Genomic DNA, 18,302 nt, shown 5'->3' on the forward strand with positions numbered 1-18,302 from the left:
GATGCACACACAGGGCAAAACTCTGAGGTAAAGTAACAAGAATATTTGAGAACAGTGCTGTGCAAGGAAGGCATGGGCTATGTACTGAGATTGATTTGTGACAAGGTAAGTACAGAAATTGAGCCAAGCCTTAGATTTTTTTTTAATAGCAACTTAATTTTGCTGATATCCAGTATCATTTTCTAGTAATTCATTTTCATTGTACTTCATCAAAAAGTTGGTCTGTGACAGTGGGGAAATTTTTAAAAAATCATCATTCACCATAGATACTTTGAGAAACACTAGTTTATAAGTCTCCTGTTGAATTACAGGATACACTTGAAAGTCTTGATTAAATAAGATGGTGAATAAATCGAATCTGAAAACATACCGAATGGCTCAGCTTGAGGAAGGAATGAACTAGAAGCTGCCAAAGCTGATTATACTAGAATATAACATGTTGTGGTAGGGCACTTTTAAACATCAGACTCTATTCTGGAACAAACTTGATATGGTTCTCCAAGTGTAAAGCTTGTTAACATGGAGAAGATCAAGATGCATTTAGATGGCTGCTTTCATTATTGTTGTTCAGTCATTAGGTTGTGCCTGACTCTTTGTTGTTCAGTTGTTAAGTTGTGCTGAGTCCATGGACTGCAGCATGTCAGGATTCCCTGTGCTCCACTATCTCCCAGAGTTTGCTCAAACTCATGTCCATTGAGTCGGAGACGCCATCCAACCCTCTCATCTCACTATTTCCTTACCAGAAGGTAACAGACTAGAAGCAGGTCACCCCTTGGGAACAGTGCTCACCTTATATTCTTTTTATGGCGCAGAATATAATTAATTGGAAAGCTATCAGGAATAAAATTAGTAATATATGGATGGCTCTGTGCAGAAAAGAGTAGGAGGGACTCAGGGATCAATCCTGGAGCAGTGGTAACGGGGGTGACTAAGGCAGTGCATAATTGAATGCATTTTTGACTGAATTAGAAGATGAATGAAAGCGTCAATCTCTAAGTGGCAGGGATTTCTTTCTGCCCCAGTTTTAGTTCTGATTCTCTCTCAATTCTTCTGTTGTCGAAATCTTAAAATGGTTTGGCATTTCCTTTTCAAAAATGCCACCAGTCATGATTCAAGTAGCAGCTTGACTCCAAAATGCTAACTTTCTCTATGTTAGAACACAGAGTAGAAAGAAAAAAATATTTATCTCAGGGAATTTTAAACCTGTGACTTTTATAATTTCAAATGTAGACATTATGAGATATAATTATTAGTTATCTTCATTATTCATATATTCACTTCATACTTTATGGTGTATTAGGAAATAATCCTTTAGCAAATGGATGGACTAGATGGATAGAAAGTAGATTGGTATATATTTAATTCTGAGGAATGCAAGATGTTCTTGCCTGTAGGAAAGGGGGGATTCCTCCCCTCTTCTTGAATCTATTACACTTGGAAACATCCATTGTTTCACCCAAGAAATCCATTGTTCTGGATATTCCAGCAGTCAATGGGCTAAAAAATATAGGTATTTTGGGGTCCAAATGCTTTATGCTTACAAAGTTTCTTATGAACACAGGCATGTTTTACTGGCTTTTTGAAAAAGACAAATCAGAGATATTTCTTACATAATCATAGGTACTGTAGAAAACATTTTGAACTGATAATCCATTATCCAACATTCTGCCTTAGTCAAATTGCTACTGTGTCATAAAGCAGACTGCAATATTTTAAATAAAAGTCATATTAAGAAAAGATCTTTTTATTAGGTAGCTATCTCATGACCTTGTTCAACATCCAGTTCCAGTGTATAATTAATCTTGCCTCCATGAAATTCTTTCCATGTCTAGCTTGAATTTTTCCAGTAATTATTGAATCACTATTTAGCTTCTTTCAAGAATTACTTTTGTAAAACATGGCTGTAGGACAGCATGTGGGACCCACATTCACAACCATTTGATAGTTTTTTGATTGAACTTGAAATTCGGACTTTTCTTACCCGTTTGTATGATGCAGGAGGCAAAGCAGGACTTTCTTGATGGGAGCAAAGCAGAACCTGAGGGAAGAGACAGAAGGAAATAAAGATGGTGGAGGTGGCTGTGCTTCCTGGAACTTAGTCCCCATGAAAGGTTTTACATCTCCAAGGTTTCCTATCCATAATCCCATACTCGCCTGGAGCTAATCACTTCTGCCTATCTATCATGTATTATTTCCAGAGGGAACATTGCTCTAAACAATAAATTCCAAAATTTATTAAAAGAAAGACCCAGCAAAAATGGCAAGTGGGTGAATGTAGAACTTATTAATTACTCCTGGTGAGGTGAACTGTGGGTGAGCTTAATAAAGTCTTTCAACACTAAATTTCAAGTGGCTGATAGACTTCCACAGGTTCTGTGAACACAAATGCACTTAGTATTTTCATTGATTATAACTTATGGAACTCAACTTTAAAAAGTATGCAGCATAATCTACTGAACATAAAATGTGGGATCCTTTCTTCCCATTAACTAAGTTAGAGCTCTTTTATGCACATAACTTTAATAAAGTATTCTAATTTTGTGGCATTAAATGGTACCATAAGCTATTATACAATTTTTCTTCTCTCCCAAAAAGACATTGAATGTTAAGGTATATCAATATTATTGATAGTTGTCACCAGCTAACTGTTGGTTTGAGGCTCTACAAAACAATTTATGTGAGATTTCTCTCCTTACATTTCAAGAAAAAAAATTATAGTTTCAAACATTAGTATAGTAAAAAGTTTGATTTTTGGCTTTTGTGACCAGGGAGACTGGAATTCCTAAATATGTGTGTGTGTTTGCTCAGTTGTCACTCTTTGCAACCCTATGGACTGTATGTAGCCCACCAGGCTCCTCTGTCCATGGGACAGAGGATTTCCCAGGCAAGAATACTGAAGTGGGTTACCATTTCCTTCTCCAGGGGATCTTCCCGACTCATGGATCGAACCTGCATTGGCAGGTGGATTCTTTACCGCTAAGCCCCCTGAGAAGCAGAATTCCTAAATAACTGTACTCAATTTTGACATGTAAAATCTTACTTAATCTTCATTTTGTGTTATCACTTTTTTGTTACCTCTATTTTTGTTCTTGAAAATTCAACCTTTGAGTCCCCTGTGTACTTGGATTAAAACAATATGTAAATACTATATTTTACTAAAGATACAGTATCTTAAATGGTATCTCACTAAAGGATGATTACCATACTTATATTTCTTTTGATTAATTAAACTGCTGTCTGTCAGTATTGGTATTTTGTAATACTTAAGTATAGAGATATCATTTTATTACATTTGCTGTATTTATAGAAAATGGTGCCATTTGTATTAGAAACTTCTGAAAATTTTAATGAAATACATTTATAAAATACAAAATAAATTTCACTTCTCTATGAAAATTCCAAACAGAAAGAAGTATCAATGAAAACTAAGTTTAATCTGGATAAATTTCCTTTGTCATTTAAGAAAAATAGTGAAAAATGATGTCTGAAAATTTTAATGAAATGCATTTATAAAATATAAAATAAATTTCACTTCTCTATGAAAATTCCAAACAGAAAGAAGTATCAATGAAAACTAAGTTTACTCTGGATAAATTTCCTTCGTCATTTAAGAAAAATATGTCGTTTAAGAAAAATAAGTCCATGCATTTATCACATTTGAAGTCTGGTGCTTTTTTCCATAATGAGAAAGAAATAGTACTTATTTTTCTTGGCTAAACAATTCTGCATACAGTACTCCTTTAAAAAAAAATACCAGAAAGGCTGGCTTCACGGGCATGCCAAGCTTCTGGGTGGTCAGCTTATAGTTACCTGTATGTATTCCCTACTTTCAAAGGCATTTGACCTCAGCAATCCCCTCTCAGTGGAAATATGGAAAAGTGAAGACTTCTTATAGCCATGGAGGGAAAATGTGCATCTCTCCTGGGATGAAAACCTCCATGCATCCAGCACACAAGACAGAGGGCTGGGAGGCCCAGGGTCACTGCTGCCTTGACCCAGCCAGTCTCCCTCAGAAGGAGTTTCGCCAAAGGCAGCTCAAAAGTAGGGGCAGATCCTATGGCAAAAGCAGTTTTGTTCCATTCTCTGCTGGAGCTAGTTCCTTCCTATTCTTTGCTGTTTTTTTTTTTTATCAAGTTAACATATGCTATACCAGTGGCCACATGGGCTGGTGGTAGCAGAGGAGAAGGCTGAGACAAGAGAAGATGAGTGAAGTGATGATGAAGGATTACATGTCCACTCTGTCTAGGAAAGGTGTCTCTAGGGCTCTACTCAAAAAACAGGGATAGGCTCTGCATTTCCTATTAAACTGCTGATGCAAGATGAGAGACAGAACTCTCTGCCGCCCCAGAACTGAGTGCCAAGAGATGGTATCTTCTTGATCTCAGAATCCAAATTCCAGATTAAGAAAAATTACCACGTCCTTGAATCAATTTACATGACTCAATTTACATGTTTGCAAATTGAAAGTTCCGGGTGGCTCAGAGACCTCCTTTGAGTGAGTAAGTTTTTTTATTGTTTTTCTTAAACATATTGAAAACATACAAAGACAATATAACTTTAAGCTTAGGTCATTGGTGGAATTTATGTATGTTGGGAAAATAAAAGGGTAGAGACTTAATTATTTATGGTCATTTGAACACAAAGAGCCCGAATGAGTATCGAGGGCTTTAAGGTATCTTACCTATTCGCCTTACGCTAATGTTTCAATTTGAATTGGTCTGGTTCCTGCATTTTAATAGGCACCATTTTCAGCTGTTTCATTGATTGTCTCTCATTTGTTTTCCAGAAGCCATGTTTTCTTCAAAAGCACCTCATAAATCACTTTTCCCCATTCTTCTTTCAAGCAGGGTATGATCTTTTCTACCGATAGATATTGTGGTACCATTTGTTCTGAATCCAAATGATATAAAATAGGCTGTGAGCCACTGCTCAAATTTCTATTTTTATATCTGCCCCTGCTTTTTGTAAAAGATACCTCCTTTGAACACAGCTCAGATTTCTGTTCAGTTAGAGTCATGCAACATCTTAAGCTTAATCTTTTTGTTGTTGTTGGAAGTATTTTTAGTTTATCTAATTTTCATAATCCTTGCATTTCATCAGAGTGAACCAGAAGTTCTGCAGAATCACATTACTTAACAAAGGAGTAGCTAACAAACCCTTAAAATGTTATTTTACTTCTTATGGAATGATAATTATCTTTAACGTTGATTGTCATCATAGACTGATGCTACAAGAGGAAGCCCACTGATGCACTGGCAGACTGTTGCGCTTCATAAAGATGAGCAGTTTGAGTTTGGGAGTTTGGGTTTTAATTTATGCAGGGAGTCGCTAATGTGCCAACATCCATTCTATAGACCTGGCCTGACTGTAAAGAACTGCCCTTCCCTCCTGTGTGGTATCAGGATGTACTCTTGCCGTGGATGGTGGCTGCTTGGCCCATGCTACCTGTTACCTCCTTTTCCTCCTCTTTCTACACCCCAGCTGCGGCTCCCTGAAGGCCCAGACCAACTGTGTCTTAAGGCCCATACTAATCACATTGGAGCCCACAAAGCATTTAAATAGATGGACAAAATACTCTTCTCAATTTGCCAGAACCCCAGGGGTCCAATCCTGGTTTCTAAGCCCTTTGCTAGGGGGAGAAGGAGAGCCCAGACTATGACTTGAATTTTGAGATGGAACTTGCAATAGATGTTCACAAACCAACAATATAACCAATGGCGCTTCTGGTGTCCAGGACTATGAGCACATTATTACAATTTACCTGCGTGATTCCTATGACCACTGGAGAGATCCGACAATGGAAAACAGAAAACTGCTCCATTTTCATACAAGACTTCTATCATGAATAAACTTTCTAATCACACTGAGGATTACCAAAAACTGTCAATGTAAGGGAAGGGAGTTAGAGAAGGCGAGGTTCGTGGAAAAAAAAAACCCCAAAAATCAAGATCCGCACTTTACAGGAACAGATCACCTTTAATGAAGGCGAGAAGGAGCAGCGGTCAGATTAGTGAGCTGATGCACTTAGTCAAGAAGAGAGTAGGTATATATAGAAAACATATATATGTGGAGATGCATCATTTTGAGGGGGTCTGTTTTTCCTCATGATTATTTTTGATTAGTTCAGTTCAGTTCAGTTCAGTCGCTCAGTCGTGTCCGACTCTTCGCGACCCCATGAAATCGCATCACCGGAGACTGGGGTTGGCTGGGAGCTGAACGTAATCAATCTTAATGTCCATTCCTTTCTTTGGGGGACAAAGTTCTTTATTCTGTGTAGAATGGTGGGGAGGACCTGGAGGGGAGTTTTAACTTCAGGCTATTTTGAGCCGTGTAGCTTTCCTTCAGTCAATGTATTACAGATCCAGTTGCTCCTAAGCTCAATTTATATTTCCCAGCCTATTTCCTATGTCTAAATGGTATTTTCCCTACAGAAAGAAAAATTATAACCCAATTATAAGATTTTCCCTGATAGTTTTAAGGTGTTTCCTTCAGTTTCTGTCACCTGTATTTCAAGATGGAGAGAGCTACTAGTAATTTTCCAGCCTGTTTGAAAGACATAAGAGTAGCAGACAGATCACTCAGATAACACACAACATACTTCAAAAGCTATATAAAGGCTGCAAATGGTTTTACACCTACTCCCTTCAAAAATATGAACAAGAACATCTATGAAACAGAAATGTCATTCAAAGGAAGTCAAGACGAAGTAATACACTTTAGATATATACTACGTTCATGAAAGAATATTAAGCTCTGGTAATACCCTTAAAAAATTCTGGATTAGGATGGGAGAATATTTTACTAATGAGATAATCTGATCTATGGGAGATGTGATTTTGAATAGAATATTGTTTGTATTATATTTTGTAGAGAAGATATTTTACATTTTGAAAGATTCATTCCATTGGATCTTATTGGTATAAAAGAAGAAGTAGCAGGTTTTATAGTTTTACTAAGTGAATGAAAAGCTTATCATACTCCCAAATATAATATACTTAAATCTCACATTAGACCACACCAAGCAGAACAAACAAGTTACAGATCTTCGATTTTAATTTCAGCTTCGTACCACACCGGGTACCATTCCCTACAAGCATGGTGTTAACATATTTTATGTGATGTATTAATCAATGACACCCTGATGTGTCGGGCAGCCAGTTACACCCAGCAGGTTCCTATAGCCTAGCAGATGGCCCACTATTCAAACACACTGCAACACCTGTTCTTTAGGGGACTTCTCACCCAGGCTTTCTCCCTAAACTCAAAAGAAAACTTTTTTCAACACTTGTAGAAGTCATACCATTATCTTTTATTACACAAAAAGATAGTTTATATTTCAGATCTCTGTTGGTTTGGGGAGGCAGAGCTGGAAGAGAATGTTCTTGAGTCCCCAGTAGAGAGGCTGTCGTTTGTTTCTGATTCTGAAAGCTTCAGAGAGTTGTGTTGTGGCCTGTAAGCCGATGAAACCATGGGGTGGGTCTGCAATAGCTACCCTCTGCTCACTGCACCATCTGCTCTGCAACTGGGACAATATCAGGGGTGGGTTAGACAATTAACTTACCCTGCCAAAGGCCACCTTTAACCTAAAAAGCAACTATTAAATTGCCCCAGATGGTGGATTAATGCCAGTCCATGGCCTACTTAAGATGATATGGGCAGCAAAATCTTGAGATGAAGTGTTTAATTGACTTTTTTGGGGGAAAAAACACAACTTTTAAGGGACTAGTCATTAAAGGTCTTACTTTAGAGTTTCATTTTTAATCTACAATTATTTGAAGATACAACTGTACATATTTAGATAAAGTATTCCCAGTGGCATAGATAAAAGAGCCAGCTATAGAACCTTAAATTATTTTGATCATGCGGAGCACTAGGAAGATCACTGGAGGTTGTGGCAAAAATCAGGCATAAAAATCTCTTGGAGGAAAAAGTAATCCCTTGGATGGTTCTCTAAAATTTGGACTCTATAACTGACTCTGTTTACCAAAAGTATAATTGTAGGCAGTAACTATTTCATTGTTGTAGCAAATCAGTATTTTTACATGCTCAACTGCAACTCAAAATTCAGATGTTACTGGTAGTTTGAATTAGGGCAAAATGGTAACCTATACTTTAAAATAGAATGCAACCAAGACATAGTAAAACTAAATCTCAAAGTTCATCATTAAAAGGCAAATCAATAAAAACAGAATTAGGCCATGAGGCAGAGGGATATCTAATTGTAAAATGAACCAAAGCAGGTCATTAAATTGACAAACAGCATGACTATCTGAATCTCAAAACCAGAGCCCATTTGACAAAATCGCTACATAGGAAAGCTCTTGACGAGGCATATACAATAGAGGACAAAGGGCAAAGATGAAGCTTCCAGAAACTGGGGACAAATTAAAATCTTAGGAACATTATTATCTGCATACTTCTTCACAGAATAGTCTACTGCTGTTTACAGCTGCTTGAGCTCATTTAATCAAAAATATTCTCTAGAAAATGTTCTAAACCCTTGTAGTGGATCGTTTGAGTGGTCTGAGAAGGGCAATAGTGTTGAAGAGCAGCAGTTTGTAGCTGTAGCTTTGACTTTCTAGAACCAAATGGGTCATGAGAGAGAATGAACAGAAGGAAGACTGCGAATATATGGGGTTCTGGGGAACCAGTGTTAAGTCAGGTGTATCCAGTCAGTGATCTGGTGGGGGCAGGGCTTAAAGTCAAGTCAATAGAGATGAAAGGGAAAGAAAAAGAGCCTAGAATGGTTTCCAGTTATTGTCATATCTCCCCATAAACCCTACTTTGAGTGTGGGAGTGAGGGGAGGGAAAGAGGAAGGAGAAAAAGAAATAGAACTCAAGGAGAAAGGGAGAAAAGAATATAAATGTGAAAAATGAAATAAACACACCTCAGAAATACTAATGGCTAACACATTTTGAGAACTTACAGTGCCAACCATGCTATTTTGGTTTTAAATAGGTACACACATATTTAACACACTTACATTAATATATATTATAAATTGAACTTATTCTTTAGGATAACAAATCCTAAAAACAATATGAACTGGTAATGTATTGGTGGACTAATTAATGTTTAACAACCAACACTCAAGAAAAAAAGGCCTGAGTTGTAGTGTTTGCCTATTTCCATGGGGTTTCCCTAGCTCAGCTGGTAAAGAATCTACCTGCAATGCAGGAATCTTGAGTTCGATCCCTGAATGGGGAAGATCCCCTGGAGAAGGGAGCAGCCACCCACTCCAGTATCCTGGCCTGGACAATTCCATGGACTGTATAGTCCATGGGGTCACAAAGAGTTGGACTCCACTGAGCGACATACACTCCACCATAGACAATTTCAAGCTACCAATCTGATATCACTGAATATGGGACTTGGTCAGAAATTCACAGTAGCCCACCCGTATATGCTATTAGCACCATATAGATTAAATAACTGTAAATAATCTCAGAAATAAAGATATATGTAAAACTTAGTAAAATAATTAAAAAGTAATAAGTTTTGAGTATTTGCTACCATTGATTTAATATGTTATTTATTAAATTATATAAAAAATTTTAATACAGGCTGTCTTTAACAATGACTTGCAAAATTTCTGAAAAGGTAACAGTTGGCTTTTTCACGCCTTGCTTATGAAATAAGTACTTTTATTATCCCTGTTTTATGTTCATAGGAAAATGAGGCAAAGAGAAGTTTAGCAATTTGTCCAAGTTTCCATAATTTGTGAATGACTGAGCTGAGAGGTAACAAACTGGCTCCAATGCTTTTCTGCTTCTCTGCTGGGGAAAATGTAGACAAAACAGCCCCCAGTGACCCCAAATTCATCTCTATGTACATGCTAATTGCTGGTTGTGGGAAAAATTATTTTGTAGCTCTCTAGTGGGGAGGGTAGTTTTAAGAAGGGTTGGATGACTCTTCAGCCTGGATGATGAGAAGGTTGGTGAGAGGGAATCCCCAAATAGCTAAAAAGGACTGCTTCTTTCCTCTGCCCCCAGGAGCAGGCTGCATCTGAACCCAAGCTACAATGCAGAATATTATTGAATATTCTTTGAGGAGAGTAGCAAAGTAAACTTACTTTTCTTCTTAAATTAACATAAACATGAGATGTCATTTCTGGCTAAGATGAATGAATTTACAGAATTATAACAGTCTTTTGGGCTAAAGCCACATTTTCTCCAGAATCCTCACAGAGATTTCTGAGAGGGTCATAATTCTCAATGAGAAAGACACAATATTTAAGGGTGAGTGAGGAAATGTTACCATTCAAGCAAAGAGTTTGTCATGAGAATTAAGTAAACATAGATGGTCATCACTATTACCAACACTAAACTGACAACAGTAAATTACTTTCATTCATGACTTTTGATGATTCTCATTTTGTGTATATATATTTTGAAATTATAATTATTATTTCAAAATTTAGAACAGAATAATATATATTTTACAGAATAAGTCAAATACTTTAGAATAGAGCTCTAATATTAAGCTTGATATTGTGTATAAAATTTTCTTTTCATTATAACTGCACATTTTAATGATCTGTAGCTCATAAAAGCAATTTATATCATTAAACTGCTTTTTTGCTATGACATTTTGTGATGAACTAATTAATAACTTTAGAATCATAAAGTGAATATCTCAGTGAATTAATTTTATATTTATAACCTATGATCCTAGGCTGCATATTTATGAAACTTAAACAAGTAAAAAAATCCATATCATATATTTTTGACAAAAATATAATCACTTCAAAAATTATTTGAAGTGAATACATACATAAAAACATTCATTGCTTGAACGATAATTCATTTGCATTATGAATTTATGAAGATTGTGCTTCCTGTGGTCTCCATGGTAACAATAATAAAACAAGTTAACTGAAAGAGGTTTCTCTTATCTCCATAAAAGGGGTTAAGGCCCTTTTATAACATACTCAAGTTTGAAGCCATCAAATCAAATTTACATTCAGTCAGCTTCAAAGATTAAAAAGGTGATCAATACACTTGAATGTGATTTTCAATAATCAAACAACACAATTATCAAATTCAGCACTAGGCATGTGTCCTTCCTAGTATAAGGATAAAAACAATGTTATAATCTATTTCAAATATCACTAAACTATTCACTAATACATTTGCTTAATGAGCCTATAGCCTCATTAATTTTCTTATTCAGGTTGTCAGTTTTCATTCTACTAATGAATATTGGACACATTGATTGATCATGAGTTCTCTGGCTGCCAGAGGTGGAGGCCAGGTCATGCTAAAGGCAATGGAAAGTGAACTCAAAGGAGAGTTGTAAAGATGGCAGAAGAGCTCTCATTGTATGTAGGCAGTGCTGTCAGTGGACTCAGGTAAATCTTAGCCCCTGCTTCAGCTCCTGTATATCCATTTTTCCTCCTTCATGCCCATCCACAGCCAGTGTCTGCTCTAAAGCCTTACAGAGTCACATAACATTTGAGACGTCTCAGTAACAATTCACTAGCCAGGCAAGGGCTGTTTCATGATCAACAAAACCTCTGGTCACACGGCTAAGCCACAGTTCCCCATCTCCCTTGCACATGACTGAGCTATGGCCGAAAGAGGGCAAAACTATGCTGACCATTTCTAGGCCTGACCTGCAAACTTCCTATGTGATCATCTGTACACAGTTCTATGTGAACAGAGAAATCAGATCCTGGTGAGTCATAGCCACATGGGGGAAGCAGACCCTGAGTGACCACACTGAAGGCCATCTTCCAATCCAGAATGCCCTCATTAGATTTTAAAAGAGAGCAAAAATAAACTTTTCTTGTGTTAAGCCATTGACATTTTGAAATTTGACTGTCATAGTAGTTAGCCTTATTTACTCTAGTGCAATGGGGAAGGGGAAGTAGTTTTATACAATATGAAATTTTTTATTCTTGATGCCTTTGGCAAGGCTGCCCCCTTTATGTTAAAGCTACATTACTGTTTTCAGTGGAGTGATGACCCATGACACTTAGCTAACCAATAGCTATTTTTAGTAGGAAAACAAAAAGTATTACAAAGGCCCAGTGAATTGGAAAAAAGTACAGATAAAAATACAAAACATCTGACTTGTGTGATTGCATTGCATAATAATACATATGCAAATCATGAAAAACATAAAAATACAGGCAGTAATCTCTTTTTAAATAATGAACAGATAAATAGACTCCAACATTTAACTGGTGAAATTTCCACACAGAAGTTGCTGCGATGAGTTCACACTCCTTTCCAGGGCTGAATATTGTAACATCATCCATCTAACTCAGAAGATTCTTGAGAGTCCCTTGGACTGCAAGGAGATCAAACCAGTCCATCCTAAAAGGAAATCAAGACTGAATATTCATTGGATGGACTGATGATGAAGCTGAAGCTCCAATACTTTGGCCACCTAATGCGAAGAACTGACTCATTTGAAAAGACCCTGATGCTGGGAAAGATTGAAGGCAGGAGAAGAAGGGGACGACAGAGGATGAGATGGTTGGATGGCATCACCAACTCAATGGACATGAGGTTGAGTTTGAGCAAAATGGCATCATTTTCTGATAGTGAAGGACAGGGAAACCTGGCATACTGCAGTCCATGCGGTTGCAAAGAGTCAGACAAGACTTAGCAACTGAACAACAACAGAATATAGAAAGGAAACACAAGTAAAAAGATAGTTAGGAAAACTTTATCATTTAGGAGGTCCAGCCCTATGAGATTTCCAATGAATCATGTAGCCCTGTGATATTTCCACATGATCACTGCCCCGTTTCAGATATATATAAAAGTCACACATTGCCACAAAGCTTAACAGTAACCAGTATTGCCTCCGTAATCTCTCACTTTTCCCATTATATCTTTCAGACTGTTTTTAAGGTTTTTTTTGTTTTTTGTTTTTTTGAAATAAGGAAAAATGCTTCTTTGTTAGGATGGGTGCCTTCTGCTACTTTGAGGCTTTAGATAATAGCATTATTTTCTAAAGATGAGCACTTTGGATTGCAAAAACTAATTTTTTAATGACATTTGATTTTACTTATTTTCTACACATGTACATTGACACCATTATAATATTATTCTTGTCAATTACACAGTGGCAGGGGACTTAATTTTCTTTTGACTAGAGAAAAGTCTATAAAACACTGGTGAAAATTTGACTTTCATTCATAAATTATCTTTTCTTGACATACAGGCACAATGGAAAGAAGGTTTTGAGAGAATGGATTAAACATGATAATTTGGAATTAGGTTCAAATGGTGACTAAATGGGGAAAGCAATAAGAGGTTGGGTCAACACATCTGTTAAGTCCTTAATAAACTATTTCATAAGGCCTGTAAGGACTAAGCTCATAGATATTATAATAACATCTAAACCATGATATCATAGAGTGGTTAATTCTTCTAAAATAAAAAATTAAATATTTTTCCAGTTCTGACAGTCTGTGGAATGAAGTTGCTAATCCCCAGGTGTTAAAATCCAACTGACCTGGTTTGAATCTGGTTTCTGCTGTTATCTGTGTCTTGGGCATTTTGTTTCTTCTCTTTTCAAGACTCAGATTTTTCTTCTGCAAAAAGATTAATAGTGTTTGCTTCCTCTGGTTGCTGTGAAAATTAAACAGCACAATATCTGGACACCTCTTCATCTGATGCCTTGTACACAGTTATCATACAATACATGGCTGTGGTTTTGATATTATTGTTGTTATTGTTACTATAATACAGGCAATAGGCTAAAATTGCTACGTGCAGGGCCATAGGATACTAGTGCAACATATTAACCTATGAAGTGAAGCTTTTTATGTCTTCTAAAACCTGTTTCCAGCTGAAAATATTTTTCAGGCTTTCTCATTGTGATAAAAAGAAGCATCCTCTGCCACCTAGTGGCTCCTTATGACCAGACAAGAAAAAACATAAAAAGACACCCTCCAACCCCCACAAGAGCCACCATATTTATTTTAACAAAGGAATCACGCTCTAGATTTTCAAAAGAAACAAAACATAGTAGAAAAAAATTTAATATATTAAGCTGAATGTATTGAATTTAATATATTATTTTTTCTTAATAATTTTCTATTGATCAAATTGTGTTTCATTATTTAATTACTAAGAGCATCCCTGCAGAATGACTGGGAGCCTTTATGGCTTTTAGGGGCACAAGTAAATTCCCTGGTTTCTTTATGATAGAGGTAGTACATAAACATAAGGATTTCATCTTCAAAGCTTTTAAAATACAAATATCACAAATGCTGATTTTTTTTTTTTTTAATGTGGAGATCTCAGGGGCCTTCTATTTCTATTTCTTAACCTGTAAGAACATGTTTTTTTAAAAATTATTATTCTTTAACTAAATGTATCTGTTTTACATAAGAATGATAGTTCACCAGCAGAGGAAACAAGAAGAGTCATCTAGGGAGAGGGGACGCTGGAAGCAAAGGCAGTATATGTGTCACAGCAAGTTCTGGAAACTGCAAGTAGTTCTACATCTTTGGGCTGTAAGGTTCATGGTGAAAGCAGTGGATCGAAAGGTAGGTGAGGCCAGATTCTCAAAGGTCTGGCATGTGATGTATCTGGATTTACATCTGTGGGATATTAAGATGCCACCACAGATCTTTATAATAGAAATTGTTCTTGTTGTTTAGTTGCTAAGTTGTGTCTGACTCTTTGTGACTCCATGGACTGTAGCCCTCCAGGCTCCTCTGTTCATGGAATTTTCCGGGCAGAGTGGATTGCCATTTCCTTCTGCAGGGGATCTTCCAGAACCAGGGATTGAACCCACATTTCCTGCTTGGCAGGTAGATTCTTTATCACTGAGCCAGCTGGGAAGCCCCACAGCAGAAATTAGATGAGGCTACTAGAAAATATTGATAAAGACAAAAACTACCAAGGAATAACTACCTCCTGTATACCACACCCCTTTTGTTCTAAATGTTGTCTCAATCCTTAAAATAGCCCATGAAATTTCCCCCTCCACTCATTTTACTTTGTGGAAAACTGAGGTTCATGGAAGTTAAGTAACTTTCTTGAGATCACACAGTCAATAAGAGAGGAAGTTTGAATTGAAAGATAATCTATCTCTAAAGAATGAGTCCATTCTAGTAAACTAGAATATGCCATGCATCCTGAATATGGGCACATTCTCTTAGTTTGATTGACTTTTTGAGAATTGGGGAATATACTTTTAAGGTGAAAGTTGTGTCTTTAAACGTGTTTGTCCACCACTAAACACAGTAAGTGTTCAAATGCTTGCTGGATGACTCAATACTAGTCTCTAACTCTAGAAAGGGCAAGTGGAAGGCATCAGAGTGAAGCATTCTCAGATGTTATTATATTTTCACCCAGTTGCTCATAAATGCACAAGGAGGCATTGTTTGAACAAACTTCCTAGGTCTTCTGTCCCCCTCATATAATAAATCGTGTGTTTTGAGTATGTATTGCATATATTAACTCATATAAACCTCACAATAGCCCAAGACTGAAGCACCGAGAGATTGCATAACTTGCCTAAGATCTCAGGTCACTGAATGGTAGAGATAGGATTCAAGGTCAGGAATCTGACTTTTAAACCCTGACTCTTAAGCACCTTGCTATGCAGTCCCCACTGTGCTAGACCGCCTCTCAGTCAAGACTTGTTCTACTCAATAGGATTCAGCAGGATAGTCATCTCCCAGAAGGACAGCAGACACATGGGTGGCCTGTGGGCAGCACAAAGGAAGCAGACTTCCACTGCCCACCACTGTGCTCCAGGGTTTCCTGCCAAAGGCTGAGTGAGGCTCAAATTCATCTTCTGTCCTGCAGAACACAAGACCCTGCTGTCTCTGCCAAGTCAAGTCCCCTGCAGGGCTTCCTCTCCCAGGAGGAAAGGTTCCTTTTCCTAATTTACATGAAAGCACCAGACAGGCCAGCAGGCCAGCATGAGATTCTGACTTGCCAGGGAACAGTGGGTGTAGACAGAGGTAGAGTGAGTGTGTGGAAGAAATGACTAATCTTCCAGGAGAATTCCAAAAGTTGAAAAGTCATAAAACATGATCCTCTGCTTCAAAATTTGGTCTAGAAAAGATTCAGGGCACTGCTCAACCATTAAAGGCTCTTTAAAAGTCAAATCTTGAATGAACTTAAAATGACCAGTTTATAATACATTCATCTGTCCTGAGGAAAGCCTACTCATTTGGTGGGGAAAGACCAATTTTCAGGTAGGATCCTTTGGAGAAAAAAAAAAAAAAAGACTTTTATAGGAGACAAATCCTCCCCTTGCACTTTCCAGTTTCATTACTTGTCAGAACATTTCAATTATAGCTCCACAATTACAGCTTTGCTTTAAAGTATTACTGCCTATTTCCTACAAATAACAAAAGAACTTGAGAAGAGTCAAGCACCATATTCCACGTGGTGCTGTGGTGAAGAATCTGCCTGCCAATGCACATGATGCAAGAGACTTGGGTCAGGAAGATCCCCTGGAGTAGGAAATGGCAACCTGCTCCAGCATTCTTGCCTGGAAAATTCCTGCAGGAGGTCACAAAGAGTCAGACATGACTGAGGGACTGAGCAGACACACAAAGTCCCATATACATGTGAGATATTAAGGTGGTCAGGGATGATGGGAAGGACGTAGATGATGATGAGACTGACATCAGCTAAGGTTTATTGAACTCATGATGTGGTAGGTCAAGCAATGTGCTGAGTAACTTGCATGTATTCTTTACTTTTTAAACAAATATTTATGAAACATGTACTCTAAGCCAGGCATACTTCTAAGCACTAAGGATAAGGTAGTGAATGAAATATGGTATTTATGAACTCACATACTAATGAAGGAGAGCCATATAAATAAAAATAGGCAAACAAATATATAATAAAATGTCAAGTAGGGATAAGTGCTATAAACAGAAAAATAAAGAAGGACAAAGGAATGAAAGGAATGGCCAGGAAGGTCTCTGAGGAGGTAACATTCAGGTAGGGATCTCAATGAGGTGAATAAATGATCCATGAAAACATACAGGGAAAAGATGTTCCACGTAGAGGTAACAGCAAGTGCAAAGGCTCTGAGATAGGAGAGAACTTAACACGGGTGAGCAGAAAGGAGGCCAGTGGATAGAGTGGAGTGAGGAAGGGAGACAAAGAAACCAGATCAGAACTAGATTAGGTAGTGGTGGTGGTGGTAGTAGTAGTAGTGGCTAAGTCAGTTAGTAGCTAGGTCTGGATCTGATAGACCAGTTAAATTCCAAGTCTATGGGAAGCCACTGGAAGATTTTAAGTTATAAAATGACATGATCTGACAGAAAGGACTATTCTGTGGTCATTAACTCATTTAATGCTCATTACAAACCTATGGGATGGATCTACCATTTCCATATAACAGATGAGGAAACAGAGGACTAGAAAGAGTAAGTAGGTAGGTAGTGCAATTAAAAAGAGAATGCTTGTCTATCCAACCCCAGAACCAGGTTCTTAGCCAGGAGACTTAAGTCATTATGACCATGAAAGTGGAGCTACTAGGTATGGTAGTCAGCCTCCATAATAGCCCCCAGTGATCCTTGTCTATGTCTATCACTGTCTTGTATGATGCTCTCTCACTTTGAATAGGTCTGTCCTTTAAGACCAGTGGTATATTGCAGAAGCAACCGAAGTGGTCTCTAAGGCGAGATGATAAAAAGCGTCACTGGTTCTGGCTTGCTTTCTTGGATGGCTTGCTCTGAAGTCATGAAGTTTATGGAGAGACTTATGTGGAAAGATGCTAAAGCCCAGTCAGCACCAACTTGCAAGTACATGAGAGCCATTTGAGAAATGGCTCTTTCAGCACCACTTAAAACTTTCAGATGACTACCATGGTAAACATGTTGTCAATAACCTCATTAAAGACTCTGAGTTAAAACCACCAGGAATTAAACCACTTAGGAATTCTGAGACTGTGAGACATATACAGAAACTGTGAGAGATCATGTTTATTGTTTTTAAGTTACTAATTCAGTTCAGTCACTCAGTCCTGTACAACTCTTTGCGACCCCATGAACCACAGCACGCCAGGCCTCCCTGTCCATCACCAACTCCTGGAGTTTACCCAAACTCATGTCCATTGAGTCAGTGATGCCATCCAACCATCTCATCCTCTGTCATCCCCTTCTCCTCCTGCCGTCAATCTTTCCCAGCATCAGGGTCTTTTCAAATGAGTCAGCTTGTCGCATCAGGTGGCCAAAGTATTGTAATTTCAGTTTCAACATTCTTCTAATGAACACCCAGGACCAATCTCCATTAGGATGGATCTCCTTGCAGTCCAAGCGACTCTCGAGAGTCTTCTCTAACACCACAGTTCAAAAGCATCA

General features: G+C 37.6%; 1 long non-coding RNA gene across 1 annotated transcript in view; it reads right to left on the bottom strand.

The window, feature by feature from the left end:
• The window catches only part of LOC122443479, a 50,358-nt gene that overhangs the window by 22,475 nt on the left and 9,581 nt on the right, over nucleotides 1–18,302 (bottom strand). Inside the window, exons 2-3 of the long non-coding RNA XR_006270022.1 lie at nucleotides 13,472–13,550; nucleotides 1,982–2,038 (exon numbers count right to left, since the gene is read on the bottom strand). This is a non-coding gene — a long non-coding RNA (uncharacterized LOC122443479). The remainder of the gene's footprint in view (nucleotides 1–1,981; nucleotides 2,039–13,471; nucleotides 13,551–18,302) is intronic.

This window comes from Cervus canadensis, chromosome 6 (genome assembly GCF_019320065.1).
Source record: "Cervus canadensis isolate Bull #8, Minnesota chromosome 6, ASM1932006v1, whole genome shotgun sequence".
In the NCBI taxonomy this organism is placed as follows: domain Eukaryota; kingdom Metazoa; phylum Chordata; class Mammalia; order Artiodactyla; family Cervidae; genus Cervus; species Cervus canadensis.